This window comes from Crotalus tigris, unplaced genomic scaffold, assembly GCF_016545835.1.
Source record: "Crotalus tigris isolate CLP2741 ecotype Arizona unplaced genomic scaffold, ASM1654583v1 scf7180000017903.3850313, whole genome shotgun sequence".
Lineage (NCBI taxonomy): Eukaryota > Metazoa > Chordata > Lepidosauria > Squamata > Viperidae > Crotalus > Crotalus tigris.
In genome coordinates this window covers 821,560-836,296 of record NW_024096713.1, presented here as the reverse complement: position 1 = coordinate 836,296, position 14,737 = coordinate 821,560, and positions in this window count along the sequence as shown.

Below are 14,737 nucleotides of genomic sequence, written 5' to 3'. Positions count from 1 at the left end.
AGATGCTTGTAAGGTGAAATAAGTTCCTCTGTATCCTCAATGAAATAATCTTTTAGTGTATTTTGGTTTGTAGAATAGTCAGATGTAGTCTGCAAGTCACTTTTAAGATTTAAAGAAAAATTTCTGGTTCTTAGTTCTGTGGTAATCTCTTTCGTTGTAGCAAATTCCTCCTTAATCTCCCTTAATTCCTCTTCTGGTATGTTTTGGTTTGTAGAATAAACAGATGCGATCTGAAAGTCAGTTTGAGAGTTTGGGGTAGAGTTGACTCTTTGTTCTGTAGTAATCCCTTTCCTTATGGCACATATTTCTTCAGTAACCTCGTAAATCTTTTCCAGTATAAGCTTGCAATTTAAGTGAGAGTAAAATTTCTCCATTTTAGAAGTGATTAAATAAAATCCTTTCTTTATTTTTTTTAAATAAAAGCTGTAGTTAAACAGTGTCCACCCCCTCAGCTCCCACAGCTGCATCAGCTTATCGTTTCCAAGAATAGTTTGAAGGTCAGGTCCTTCTCTCCAAAAACTAATCCACAGATGCAATATTAATTATTCACCACTAGATGTCCTCAGTAAATAAAAAATCTTTTCCAGACACCATTTCCCCCCTTTTCCTATCTTTTAAAGGAAAAAGTGGAGAAAGAAATAATCTTCCAATATTAACTACTAATACAATTCGAAAAAGCATTTTTTTCTATATCCCAAAATGAATGAAAATAAAGTGTAGTCTTTAAAAATTCTTTGTTCTCAGCGCCTTTCTTCCCAGACTTATAGAAGCTGCTTTTTCCAAACGGGGAAATAATTCCAACCAAGTTTTTACAGGCAGTAAAAAAAGCCAAATAGGAAAAAGAGAGGGGCAAAAAGGATGTCACCCGGATCCTGGGTCTAATATGCTTAGCTGTAATTGTGACTTCGGCTGGTGCAACAGGATGATCAGCCATCTTGCAGGATGATCGTTGCTCCGTCGGCCCTAAGGAAATAACTGGAGCCTCGGGAGAAGCTGCTGCTCTCCCGCAGTCACCAGCAAGCCTCCTTCTCGGTGGTCGCCCCTCCAGGGTGACTTTTGACCCCCCTAAGGGGTCTACCAACATAGAAAACCTGGCTGGACTGGAGACAAGTCCCCAGACATGACCGGCATCGCCGCGTACCAGAACCGGAAGTCCATTCTTTTAATTTATTAACTGTTCAGTGGCACACTAGCATTTTGGAGATATAAGCTTGCCTTATTCTGTAAAGATCTGTTGCTGGGAAAGAGAAATTATATGATTACAATGAAATTCTAAGCATTATTGAAGCATTCATTGCCTTTTCTTCCCTTATTTATTATTAGGGAAGTAGGCTATTGACACTTTCTATGATACTTAAAAGTAGGAGTATACGTTCCAAGAATATATCAACAATATTGGATCCTGAGGGAAATAGTGTGTCTATTTTTAGCTGGTAGATTCCTTTAAAATTTAGAAGTAGGTCAGCTACGATGATGGCTAATGGGAATTATCCTTCTCTCCAGACTCATGGAGTAATATGACTAGAGCTACTTACTAGCTGATTCTCCAGGAATTTCTCTAGTGTCCTGTTAAATTCAAGCAAATTGGTTGATATTCCATGGGAGTAAATTTCATAATGTTGTTATGTACATATAAAAACCTATTTTCCTTAATATGTGCTGAATCTTTGATCTAATATGATTCCTTGGATGCCAACATCGTCTTTTTCCATTTTTCTATCAAGTTTCCCCTTAATAGCCTTTTTTCTCAGGTGAAAAGTCCAAAAATGTGTGTGTGTGTGCATGTGTGTATAAACATGCGCACATACACAAACACATTTCAATAGGAAAATTATAAAATAATCTTTTGATGTATACATTTTGGGAGTTGGGCTTTTGTCATCATCACAAGTTTTGGAGAGCCCTAGTAAAATGCCCTCTGATGGCATCTCTCCCTGTTCTGATGCTAGCTTGCATGCACAATTCACAATAGAAATTTCTTTGAGATCTGTAAAGCTCAGAACCTGGGGGGAATTGTAACAAATCAGTGTCATTTTGTGATCTTTAGAATTTTTACTTTCACCTCTTTGCTAGCTGTTTCATATTATAAATCAAGCAGCTCCACAGGTTAGCTCATTGAATACTGTATATTTATGATTTTTACACTGAAAAGTGAAAAGCTTTTCTTCTGTGTTTTCAAAAATGTTTCTGTATCTCTTGTGAGATTAGTCTAATCTCCTAAGAGGGGAAAGAAAGGCTGGTCCCTCTAGTTGCACATGTTCATGCTTTATAGTGGCAATACAACAGTTACTTAATCATATCATTTGTTTAAATTTTTACTTGCCAGGAAGTTAGGAGAATTAGGGAGCCCTCTGTCTCCTACATCAGAGTTTAGGAGGGAGAAAGACAAGGGAGTTATCCCTTGGGAAGATTGTGTTGGAAACTGCTATCCAAGGCAGCATGTCTGTTAAGGAATAAAGACTCTGAGGGCTTTGGAGAAAGCAAGCTTCATACTTCCTTCTCACAGGGTCAATCCTGCTTGTTGCAGTCTCAATCAGACAACATGATAAGGGTCAGTTCTTTGAGGTAGGCTAAGTCAGGAAACAGACACTCCAAGAATGACTGGAACTCTATTGGTATCAGCTATAGTAGCAGAACCTTGAAAACCTAATAGCACTTTCCCTTTCTTCCTCTTATATCCTGAAGAGCTAAAGTGGAGTCAATTTAAGTTACGTTCTAGTCTTTTCTTTTTGTCCTGGGTTTAAGGTACTGTATGCTTTAATTGCGATGGCATAGTTTCTCCTAGGTCACCTCCATGGTTCCTTAGACTAAGAAAATGGCTTAATTCTTATGTGATGCCAGCTTACAATTCTCTAATTTTATTTTAGCCTTCTCTGGTGTATTATGTGGATCCAAACATAACTTTACAGAAGAGTTACAACTTAAGGACATTTGTAAAATGGGGAAAGGAATCAGATCTGGCTGGGTCAATAAAATAATTAAAATCAATAACATAGTTTAAAAAGATATGGGATAATATATACCTTACAGAAGAATTTAGGCCAAGAAAACTAGATAATAATGCTAGTATTCCTTTCACTGATATTTTTTTTGGGCGGCGGGGGGGGGGGGGAAGAGTTAAGTACAGCCTTTTTTCAGTTGCAGAATTCATTTCAGAAGGTATAAGAATGTTTATTTTATTCTTAAATGAAAGCAGAAATAGCAAGAATGCAGATAGCCTTTGCTTCTCTCACCTTTATTCTCCGAGTCCTTCAAGCTGATGGAAAAGGGTATCAAGAATTCAGCCAACATAACAGGATACATTTCGTTTCTTTTTGTCCTGCCTTTTGCTGATGCCTGCGATCTCAAGCAATGCCAAGGATCTCCTTCTGCTTAATGCACATTTATAAATGCTATTGAAAGAGCCTTTCATTCATGTATCAAGGGCCGCTACAGTGACAGCAGAAGTGATGAATCGACCCTGCTGAACAATGGGATATCACCTGCAAGTGCCTCCTGCATTCCCCGATCAGGATGGCACCTTTTTACTGCAAATGTCTCCATCCTGCACTTGGTGATCATTAGTGCCCTGTGCTGCTTTTGCATGTAGGTACAAAAAGAGGATCAGGCAATATATGTCAAAGTATAGAAACACTTTGTTTTAAATATATCTTTAATTTTAAACAAAATAATAAAGATAAAATGCTGAAAAGCACCAGTTCCCCCAAGTCATTATCCCCAATGCCCTTAGATTCCACGCTGGTTTCAAGACTATTTTTAGGTTGATAGTGAGTAATGTGGATGGGTGGGTGGGAGATAGGACATCCACAAGGGCAGCCATTTTTTAAATTTCTAGAACATGCTTCTAATCTGTCACCCTGAATATTTGGGGGAGGAGGGACTTCATAAACAGTAGTGCAAATGAATTTCTATTATTATATGTACAGGTAGTCCTCAACTTACAACAGTTCATTTAATGACCAAGTTACAATGGCACCGAAAAAAGTGACTTATGACCATTTTTCACACTTACAACCATTGTAGCATCCCTCTGGTCATGTGATAAAATTCAAACGTATGACAACTGACTCATATTTTTGACAGTTGCAGTGTCCTGGGATCATGTAAACATCTTCTACCTTCTACAACCTTCTGATAAGCAAAGTCAATGGGGAAGCCAGATTCACTTAACAACTGTGTTACTAACGTGATTCACTTAACAACTGTGGCAAGAAAAGTCATAAAATGAGGCAAAACTCACTTAATGTTTCATTTAGCAACAAAAATTTTGGGCTCAATTGTAGTCTTAATTCGAGGACTAACTGTATCTTATTTAAAGGGAATGAGACTGACAATTATTATTCAGAAGTGAAATAGGATTCCAAATATCTCATAATATAACAAAATTCTTTTCAAAAATTACTCAGAAAAATGGGAAAAAATGGATTCAAGCTAAACACTTACACTAATAAGATCAATACTAATCAGAACCATGTATTACTCCTCTGTAATTTTTGTATTCTAGTCATTGTAATTCTCTTGGCCATCTAGCTGTTCCTCACACATTGTTAAGTGTTCTCAACAGTCATATGACCAATTCAATCTTAAAGGAGTTTTATGAATATTCCTTTTGATCTAAAGAATGACTGGGCAGCCCTTCAGTTGGTTGTTAATATAAAATGACATCCCAAAGTCAATTTTTAATTAAAAATGGAAAAATAACCAGATGGATAAACATATTTATGCATTAGACCTAAGCTACCCTTAGCCCCAGAGTTAATGTTGCATGTTGGCTCCTAAATGGCTGCAATCTTAGTAAAGACTCAGCATTTATTAAACACTAATTCAGTCTAATGAGTTGGGTAATTCAGACAAGAGGGAAGAGGTGATCCACCAGCCAAATGTAGAAGCATTTTTAATTGTCATTAAATGCATTTACAAGTCTTTGATGCATAACAAAGCTTTGACAGCAATCATCAGAAAAAGTATATTCAGTAAGACAGTAATAGTAGCAGAAGGAGGTCTTAAAAATAAAGCAAACATATGGATCAAATGCATGAATCAGAGATATTTTAATCACATTTCAACCCCCCTTTTTCTTTGTTTTATCAATAACATGGGACAGGTTCTCAGTCTTATGGATCCACTTTCAGTTTGAAATTTGAATACATAAAGGACCTAGACCAGTGGTTCTCAACCTTTTTAATGCTGCGACCCCCAACCAGTCATAAGTCGAGGACTACTCAACCGGTCGTAAGTCGAGGACTACTCAACTGGTGCAGCACCGTTTGCAGAATGGGATTTTTGGTGGGCTCAGCAGGGCAGAGACAGCCTGGACAATTCCTATTGGCTTTGGAAAGCCAATAGAATTAGACTCTATTCAAGAGAGTCTATTCTATTGGCTTTCAAAAGCCAATAGAATAAAAGGGAGCAGCACAGCTAAGGGGAAAAAAATGGCGGACTGCGTTGTTTGGTGACCCCCATGAAATGGTCGTTCAACCCCAAATGGGGTCCCGACCCACAGGTTGAGAACCACTGACCTAGACCTTCCAAGTACATTATCCTATACGAATTAGAATGGTTCCAAAATGATCGGAACAGTTTTTGTTGAGAATTTAGAGAATTTAGAAGTTATCCATACATTCTAATCAAAGAGTAGTGCTTTTTTCAGTTCTTGATCCAGTAATAGATTACAATTGATTATGCTCAATTTTGTCTTCTTTCCCTCCCTATATTTATCAATATCAAAGTCCACTGTTTTTACTTATGTTTCCATTTAGAATGGGATAGCATTTCAAGGGAGGATAAACGTTACTTGAAAGAAGAGGACATATGTAACTCAGGGGTGAACTGTAGAGTCCTTGGTTCTCTCTGAGCTTGGTTGTTTGCTTGCAGTCCTAACTGATTAAATAACCTCATTAGTGCTACTGACTTGTGGGGTTTGCTCCCTGTTGATATCTACTAGCTTGCCAGTGTTGGCATAGGGCTGTGGCTTTCTCCTTGGTGGTTTTCTGCTTGATTGTTTTAATCTGGTGTTGATCCATGCTTATCTGGATGCACGTGTTGGACAAGCAGTTTTCTGGTCTCTTTGTTTTCTTCTTAGCTTTATTTATTGTCCCTTTTGAATGATTTAAATGTGGTTTATCTCTATGTATCTACTGAAATTGATTTGTCTGAATGCCAAACGCTAAGAATTCCCTACATTTTTGTATTTAGCTTGGTCTAGCATGATCACAGTTTTCCAGCTTGAAACTATGATTGATTGTCCATGTTTTATGAGATTAAGGAGTTTTCACTGTGTCTTCTGACTGCAAGTTGTTGTTCATGGATGTGCCCTGCTAGACTTCTGCCTGTCTGTCCTACATACTGGCTGTTACACTGGATGCTGTAGATTATTCCCGAAACAGATTCAAGTAATTACATTGTCACCACTAGTATGGTGATTTACCACTGCTGGTGATTTAATTGATGGTGCTGGACTTCCATGTTGATTTAATCAACATTCAAAATGTTTGCTTAGCAACTGAGTGGCTCATTAATTTGAGTAGTAATGAATTGATCTGTCTTGCATGTCCCCTCAATCTGTTTTGCCACTGAGTCTCTCAGTGCCCTTCAGTGTCCAAGGCAGGGCTATCTCCTGCTGCTTTCCCATCTATATCACCAGTCATGATTTATATTTCCTTTTTGGTGATTCACCTGTCTTATGTTTGAGTTTATCAAGCCATTAATTCTCTTAGGGCACCCTTTTCACATCAGTTTGCCTTCTGACAAACTGTTATGCATTAGCCAGAAAACACATGCAGAGAGATATACAACAAGAAAGTGTATTTTAGGGCACCTTTTTAGATCATGAAGCAGGGCTGGTGGTGACATTTACTTCCTTTGCACTGTAATACAGGCAAGCCTAATATTCTTAAAAATGTAAACAGGATTCTGATTATTAATTTTGAATTTTTGTACTTTTCCAAATGTGTACTGAAGTTCTTTGATAAAAAATGCACACATATATGTATATCAAGGAAAATTCTGGAGGAAAAAAGGAATATTACAATAAAACATTTCCTGTATTAGGACAAATTCTATACAAGATTTACTCCAAAAATACAAACTAGTGTAGGAATGGGAGAGAGTGAATTTGCAAGTATCATAGAGAATAAAAAAGATAGTTTGTTTCTCCTTATATGTGAAGGACATGCCAAATCTGTTAAGTTCCAATTAACAAATTACAATAAATCAAGAACTAATGAAATCATTTTTTCAGGAGATGTATTAAAGCAGCATAATATTGTTTAGGGAACTTAAGTGGCCTGATGTGTGGACTTCAATAGTGTTGCACCAAGGTATAGCATCTTGATCAGACAACTTAATATTCCCCAAATATTCCATTATTACTTTCCAAGATGGCCAGCATTTCCTAAAACTTATGGGAATAACAAAACAGTTCCCAAACTGAAATATCCTCCTCTGGGTTTCAGAGGGGATGAGTTTGTTGGGGGAGAACTAAATGTAACTCTGGTGTTACAGCAGAATATGAGTTTGTTCTGATTATCTTAAAGCTCAAGTGATTAGACAAAGATGAATTCTAGAATAAAAGCAAATGTCAAATGCTTCTACATAATGCTAGACTAACAAAGAAAGCCAAAGTGAAAAAAGTCTTTGGAAAAACAAACTCATTGTTTGGAAGAGAAGGTAGATCAGGGAAAAGAGATTTTCTGAGATTTCGATCTTCCTTTTCTAGACTTATCTTATTCTGATGCCAACACATTGTTTCCTTGAGCTATTCCTTCCCTTATTGAAGCTCATGTAGAATAGATCAAGAGCAGTTAGGCTTGGAATATGGGAAAAGATATTTAATAGCAAATTATGTTATCTGCGTAGTAGAAGAAAACTGCAAAACCATATAAAGAGAAATCAAGTTACAATCTGATAATTTCTAGTAAAATAGAAAAAAAAGACCAGTTAAGCTTGTATCTTATTGGGTAATATTACTTCCTCCCTCAAACATGGGCTAAGCAGTAAAAAACAGTGCCTTGCTTACTTGAGTGACACTGTTATATCATCACCCCTCTATATGGTTCTTGTTATCAAAAACAATAGAAAAAATGTGATATTTGGATTTGAAAATATTGCCTTCTCTTAACTAAATGACCCAGTAACTGGATAGCTTCAAAAGTCTATTTGACCTGTTTAATTCTGTGTGAATTTACTCACAGGAAGGCTACAGTGTAAATCACATTTTTCCTAGTCTGGAAAAACTATAGTCTTTATAATCTGGTGTTCCTCAGAGGCCTTGGGACCATAGCTCCCAAAATACCCAGAATTTCCAGATAACATGCCAATAGTTGTGTATTTTGGGAGCTGTAAACCCAACATATCTGGAAGACACAGTTTGTGGAAAGACTGTATAAATACTTTATCATATGAGCCAATGGAGTTTGAAATGGAAAACAGTTCCATCATTTCAAGGCTACATCCAGATTCATTATTTAAGTAAACATAAGATGTGGAAGAATGGAAAGTTTCCCAGCATTTGCTTTCAGTGAGTGTTTTGTTGCTCAAGGTTAATGGTTCAGCAGGCAGCCTTGGAATGGATGTTTGACTATCAAAATGCTGATATGTCCTGGGAAGAGAGAAAAACAGATAACTGTGTGAAGAGCAGCAATCTTGACAAACGCAGATGAAAAAGTGATGGCTTTTATTCATACAAAGAGACAAATCTTTTTAAAAGCTAATAAATACTTGACAAGATAGCTCTCTTGGCACTGATGAATGGTGACAAGTCCGTCTGGCTACAAGAGAGCAGAATCCAACATATAGAATTAGTGCCATGATGTTCGTTGGGCATGACATTGACTGTGGAAAATGAAGAGGAAGATGGAATTAAAGGCGATCAAGGACTCTGGATGCCATTAAATCAAAGGCTGTGGCACCCCACAGTTATGTTTTCAAAAGACTTCTTAAAGAGTAAGAAAAAAATGAGTTAAATTGGGCACATACAGATACACATATTCAGTATGGACAGAATTGCAGAAATAAGAAGAAAATGCTCTTTTAGTATATATTCTCCAGTTGGAGGAAATTGTTGCAATCTCTTTTTTTTAATGATGTATGTTGAGGGCTTTATAAACCATATTGATATTTAGTTTGGACAAACGAAATATGGGCAGCAAAGTGAAAAAGATAGCGAGTGAGTGAGTGGAAAAAGAGTTTATACTGCAAGATAAAAAGAGTAGCTCATGTTATTTAAAAGCCAACAAATGAGAAGTATCATTTGTAAGAATAATAGTTAAGCAAATATGGCTTTATTGATTGAATGACTTCATGGAAAGGGAAAGTATGTGTAGAAGAAACTGGGCCCTTCCATGAAGGACAGGAAAGAACTGACTCTTTTTTCTGAATAAGCATCTCTGTTCTGGTAAGCTTCTTTTTCTTACATAGTGCAAAATGCTTGCTTCAAAATATACATTTCTGCTCCAAGGAACCTAGGTGTAATTGGGAGCACAAAATAGAAGGGGGATGATGATGATGGTATCTCTCTCTCTCTCTCTCTCTCTCTCTCTCTCTCTCTGTGTGTGTGTGTGTGAGACAGACAGACAGAAACACACACACACACACACACACAAACACGATTTTAATTATATATTCCTTCTCAGTGGATAGCTTGCCCAATCACAGCCTTTTATACATGCTGGAACTACAACTCCCAGATTTCCTAGTCAACATCACTATTACAGTCATTGCTTGTCTGGAGGACATCTTGCTGGAGAAGGTTAGGACAGACTATGAAAACTCTGTGGTTGAACTTTGTGGGAAAAAAGTGGTTTTGAAGAAGGATTTGAAGGAAATTAAAGAAGTACTATAATTCAGATACCTGTCCATGGGGTCGCAATGGGTCGGACATGACTTCGCAATTAACAACAACAACAACATTCCAAGTGTAAGGGATAGCAAGGGAGAAAGGTTGAATTTGAGGGCTTCCTCAGAGGGCTCAAACTTCCTCAGAGGGCTGTGGATGACGAAGATAATGAAGCCTGAGAAAAGGGTTATTTCATGATTTTTTTTAATCTATTAATTTTTATCCTGTTTTTCCACCAAATGGTGCTCAAGGTTGCTTACAATAGTAAAAATCACAGTACAAATTCTGAAAAAAGAAAAATAGGGCAAATAGAGCAAGGAAATATGATCAGATAAAGCTACAACTTATGCTATAAAGGCCCTAGATAAACAAAAATGTTTTGCTAGCAAAACGTCAAGGAGGGAAATAGAGAAAACTTCGATAAGGAGTACCAGTCCTACCTCCACCGCTTAAGATATTGGTGGAAGAAAAAGCAAAGCATTTCCTGAAGATTTTAAAGAGTTTTAAACTTGTATATATTATGGCATGTGGGAAATACCTCAGAAGACAGGTGGAAGACCACATATTAGACAAATGGCAGTTCAGTCAGCAGAAGATAGGTGGACATGGCAAACACCTCAGGAGATGCTCTCCCTCATTTCTTGGACTGTAAAGACGAGTCAGGTGGAGAAATGTATTTTGTTGAAAGATTCATATCAGCCTTGAAAGGTAGTCCAGACAAGTAACACAACCAGATGTACTAGCTCTAACTTTATTGTAAGATTACCTTTATAAAATTTTGCAAGTCTTGGAGAAGAAGACTGAAAGAATCCAACAAGACTCCTACTGGATTGATGCTTTAGCTAGACCAACCAATTATTTCTGGAACTACAAGCAATCTATGAAAACAATTAGTTATATGGCTATGGTTCTCTTACAAGAAGGGGAGTAGCTGAAAGGAAAGCACTTATTTGACTGCAGAAGATCACAAGATTATTCCTGCCATTTTCTGTTAAATAAAGATTAAATAGTAATTGGTAGGGCATTTGTGATAGTGAGACCTTAAGAAAAGAGATAAAAGTGATGTTCAAAGAACAAATATTATACTAAGATTTTTCCTCCAATGCTACAATGTCTGATGCGCTAGTAGCATACACAATGTGGTCACCAGTTGTGTGTCATGCACAATGTCTGTTTCTTTAATGTATTATTATGCAGACTTCTTTAAACCATAGCTTTTTTCTTTGTTCCACAAAACCTGAGAAAACAAGGATTTATCTTTCATTTGCCAACTGTTGTCAGTGAGAATGTATAGTTGGTTGTTTACTATTTCTTTCAGTGTACAGTCACAAAGGTCCATAGCTGTAAGTAACTGTAATGTTTATATTTAATTATCTAGGCAGAATTTTATTATGAAGCAGCACAGATGGGCACAACAGGTTTCCTTTGCAATCCTATTAGAGAAAGAAAAAAGTTAGCAGCACTTTAAAGAGAAGACATCAAATGAGTATTTGCAGTTTGGGCCTGTTTTTCTGTGGGTGGAGGGCAGTTATCAGCTTTCCTAGAGAGCCTTCTCATCTTCTGGATCTCCGATCCCCTTTAAAATTGCAAAATGAAAATGAGTTAAATTAGTATTGCTTCTTCCCCTTTATTATTTCTTCCTTTTTTTTTAAAGGAAAGCAACCATCATTTTTTTTTCAGGCTTTTACAATTGTCCTCTGCTTTTTTTCATTCTTATGCCTCAGTAAAAAATCATGACAAAATGTGGAATGGTGAACTTTGATGCAGGGCACCAAGAAAAGCAAAAAAGGAAGATATGAACTTGAATCAGGACATGTGGGGTATTGTAGGAGAGGAAGCCATTAGATTTCAGATTGCTCTGTGTGTGTGAAGTTGGAGAATGTTTTGTGGTAAGGATAGATAAATAGCATTCTGTATTCTGATGGAAAGGGAAAAGGAAATACCTCTTAGCATTAATAGCTCCCACTGCTCCTAAGTAGCAGCAGAAGACAAACCCACCCCCCCAAACAAAAAAAAAAAAACCCTGACTGAAAGATGAAAGTAATTCTGAAATTAACGGAGTGGGAGTGGTGTTCAAGAGATTAAAGAGAAAACTAGCAAACAACAGCAAAGTGCATTAGCCTTCTAGACAAGTTCATGGAGAAATGTTTTACACTGTGTCCTACTCAGTGCTTAAAATCTTTGCTGGAATTATGAAGATAGGAATAAGATCAGATCAGTTTTTATTCAATCCAAAATCAAATTCAAGAGCTTTTATGACCAGAATATGTGAATTCAGAAATTGATGACCACATCAAAAGACAAAGTGGGGTCACCATTTTGGAACTCACTTGTCAATATATCCTTAACCTAAGAAACAGCCAGGCAAACACGCTGCTAATCAACTATTATGTGATTTATGTTTTAAAAAACAATAAAGTTTATTAAAAAAGAGAAAGAAACAGTAATTTTATATTGTTGCTAGAATAAATCGAGCCAATCTTGTCAAGACTTCATCAGGGACAATAGGCAAAATGCACTAGATAGGATAGTGTCAGAAGTCAAATGACAAGATGGATCAAATGCAGGAAGATTCCTGCAATTGGAAATTCTTCATCTTCTGACACTGTACCTGCAGACAATAGCATTCTCGAGGACTAGATGAAGAGGATCAGAGTCAGTTTGGTCCAGGACAGAAATGATTTCTGTAGCTAACCTGATGCTAGAACCTGGACATACAGAGTATTGCGAAGAATAACTCTTTCATAATGAAAGGAACTAAGTGAAACTGTTTGTCTGTTTAACTCACTTAATCCTGACTGGTTGTGATTCTTTGGGAATCTAGACAGGGCATAATATATGTAAAAGCACACAATGAATTTACTACATAACTAAGCAGACAACTCTTTGCTGCCATGTAGTAATCAACTTAGAGAGTGGAAAGCTCACTTGTAGTTTAAAGCATGCCATTAAAAGTATTGAACGCATTCAGCACTTACACTTCTGGAACTTTCCTTTCCAGATCTTGAATTCACTTCCCAGTCAAGACTGTTCCCAGTGAAGCCCTTTCTGCTCTATCTAATCTTTACACCATGTGCTTCAGATAATTTTAGTTCCTGGACCAATCTCACTGAGAAACTGCTTTCCCAAACTCCAATTGTTAAATTACATTTATCTAACTGCTGCCTCTCAGGTACACATTTGGATGACCATTAGATGGCAGCCAAGAGAGACAAAAACCTCTATTTGCTTCCATCTAGTGGTCAAGGTGAAAAGGTCAACCCATGTTTAAAAAGAATTTTAAAAATTGAATTCATGTTACAATAGGAAAGAACAAAGAAAAAAAATGGGCATTGTCCATGCCATTGGATAATGTTTTTGATATAGGACATGGGTAGAATTTCAGTTGAGGGAACCACCAAATCATGGTCTTATTGTTGCAAGTTAAAGCTATAGGGTAAGCAATATAGCATGAACCCAGCAATGGGGACCAGCAAAATGTAGAATGTCATACATGACAAATAAGGGTGTGGCCTATGACTCTTTCTACTTAAACTTTTTATTAATACTGTTACTCCAGAGTAAAAAATAGTTTAATCTGATCCTTTGATTAACATTAACCTCCTATGATTAACATGAAAATCCAGAAAACTGGTTCTTTGGATATGATTAGAGTAAGAGGCAAGGAAATGGTTGGTCTACTGGGTTGAGACAAAGGCAAGGTGGTGACAGTCAACAGGAACAAAGGCTACTAAAGATGAGGTGGTAAGGATGCTATTATTTTTGTTATACAACATAGGCTATATTAATCATCATTGCAAGAACTTGTAAATTAAACTGTTATAAATATTATTTATTTTGGTACTCCAAACAACAAGAAATAATTCATATTCTCAGGTATGGGAGAGATGACAGTTTACTAATGAGTGTTATAAATAATTCATATCTCGGGGAAAACTGAGGCTTCTAACAGATAGGATAAAATGACACTTCCTGTTAGTTACTAGAGGGCAATGTTCTCTGCTTAGAACTCATCTTCTTATCCAGTATGTAAGCAGGTCTGTATGGCCATTGGACATGTTCTTTGAAATGGTGATTATCTGTGCATCCCCTGATATATAAACTAATCTTACTGGGAATGCGAGTGGGACTCATGTTCCTCCTTCTTTAATCGAGCATGAAGGCTTAATATTTTTCTAGCTTTCTTTGCCAGAGTCGAAAATATGTAATTCAAGTGCATTCTTGAGAAAGGTGTCAAAATCTGCAAGATGGTAGATGCAGCACATTTTGCTCCTTAGTCGAGTTACATATTTTAGGAGGATTCCGTTTACCTAACGAAAGGTCCAGTGAACTCAATGGGACTTATCTCTTAGTGGTCACATATACCAGGGCTTTTCAACCTTTTCACCCATTATACCACTTTTAGGATATGGCAATATCCGAGTACTACCAGTTGCTTAGCAAGGTGTCAAAAACCTGATGACCCCCCCCAAAAGGAAAAAAGTGATAAAATACAGGTATTCGTTGACTTACAACAGTTTGCTTAGTGACTGCTTGAAGTTACAATAGCACTGAAAAAAGTGTCCCCAAGGCACAGCCGAGCAAGACACCTGCCTGCCCACCCGGCAGTGCTCTTCCTCCTGTCTGAGGTTTTCATTGTTGTGAGCATTTCTTTTGAGGATTGGCAACAGGGATGGGGTGGGGGGTGTTTGGTTTTTATTCCCCCCGTCTGCTGGGTGGTTGCAGCAGGTTTTGGTAACTTCATATGACCCTGAGACACTGTGACTGTCATAAATATGAATCAGTTGCCAAGCATCTGAATGTAAATCACAAGACCCTGGAGATGCTGCAATATTCCAGCTGCTCGGCACTTCTTCTGGGCTCAGTGGAAGTGCCAGGATCAGCGCTGAGCTCCAGCTGGAG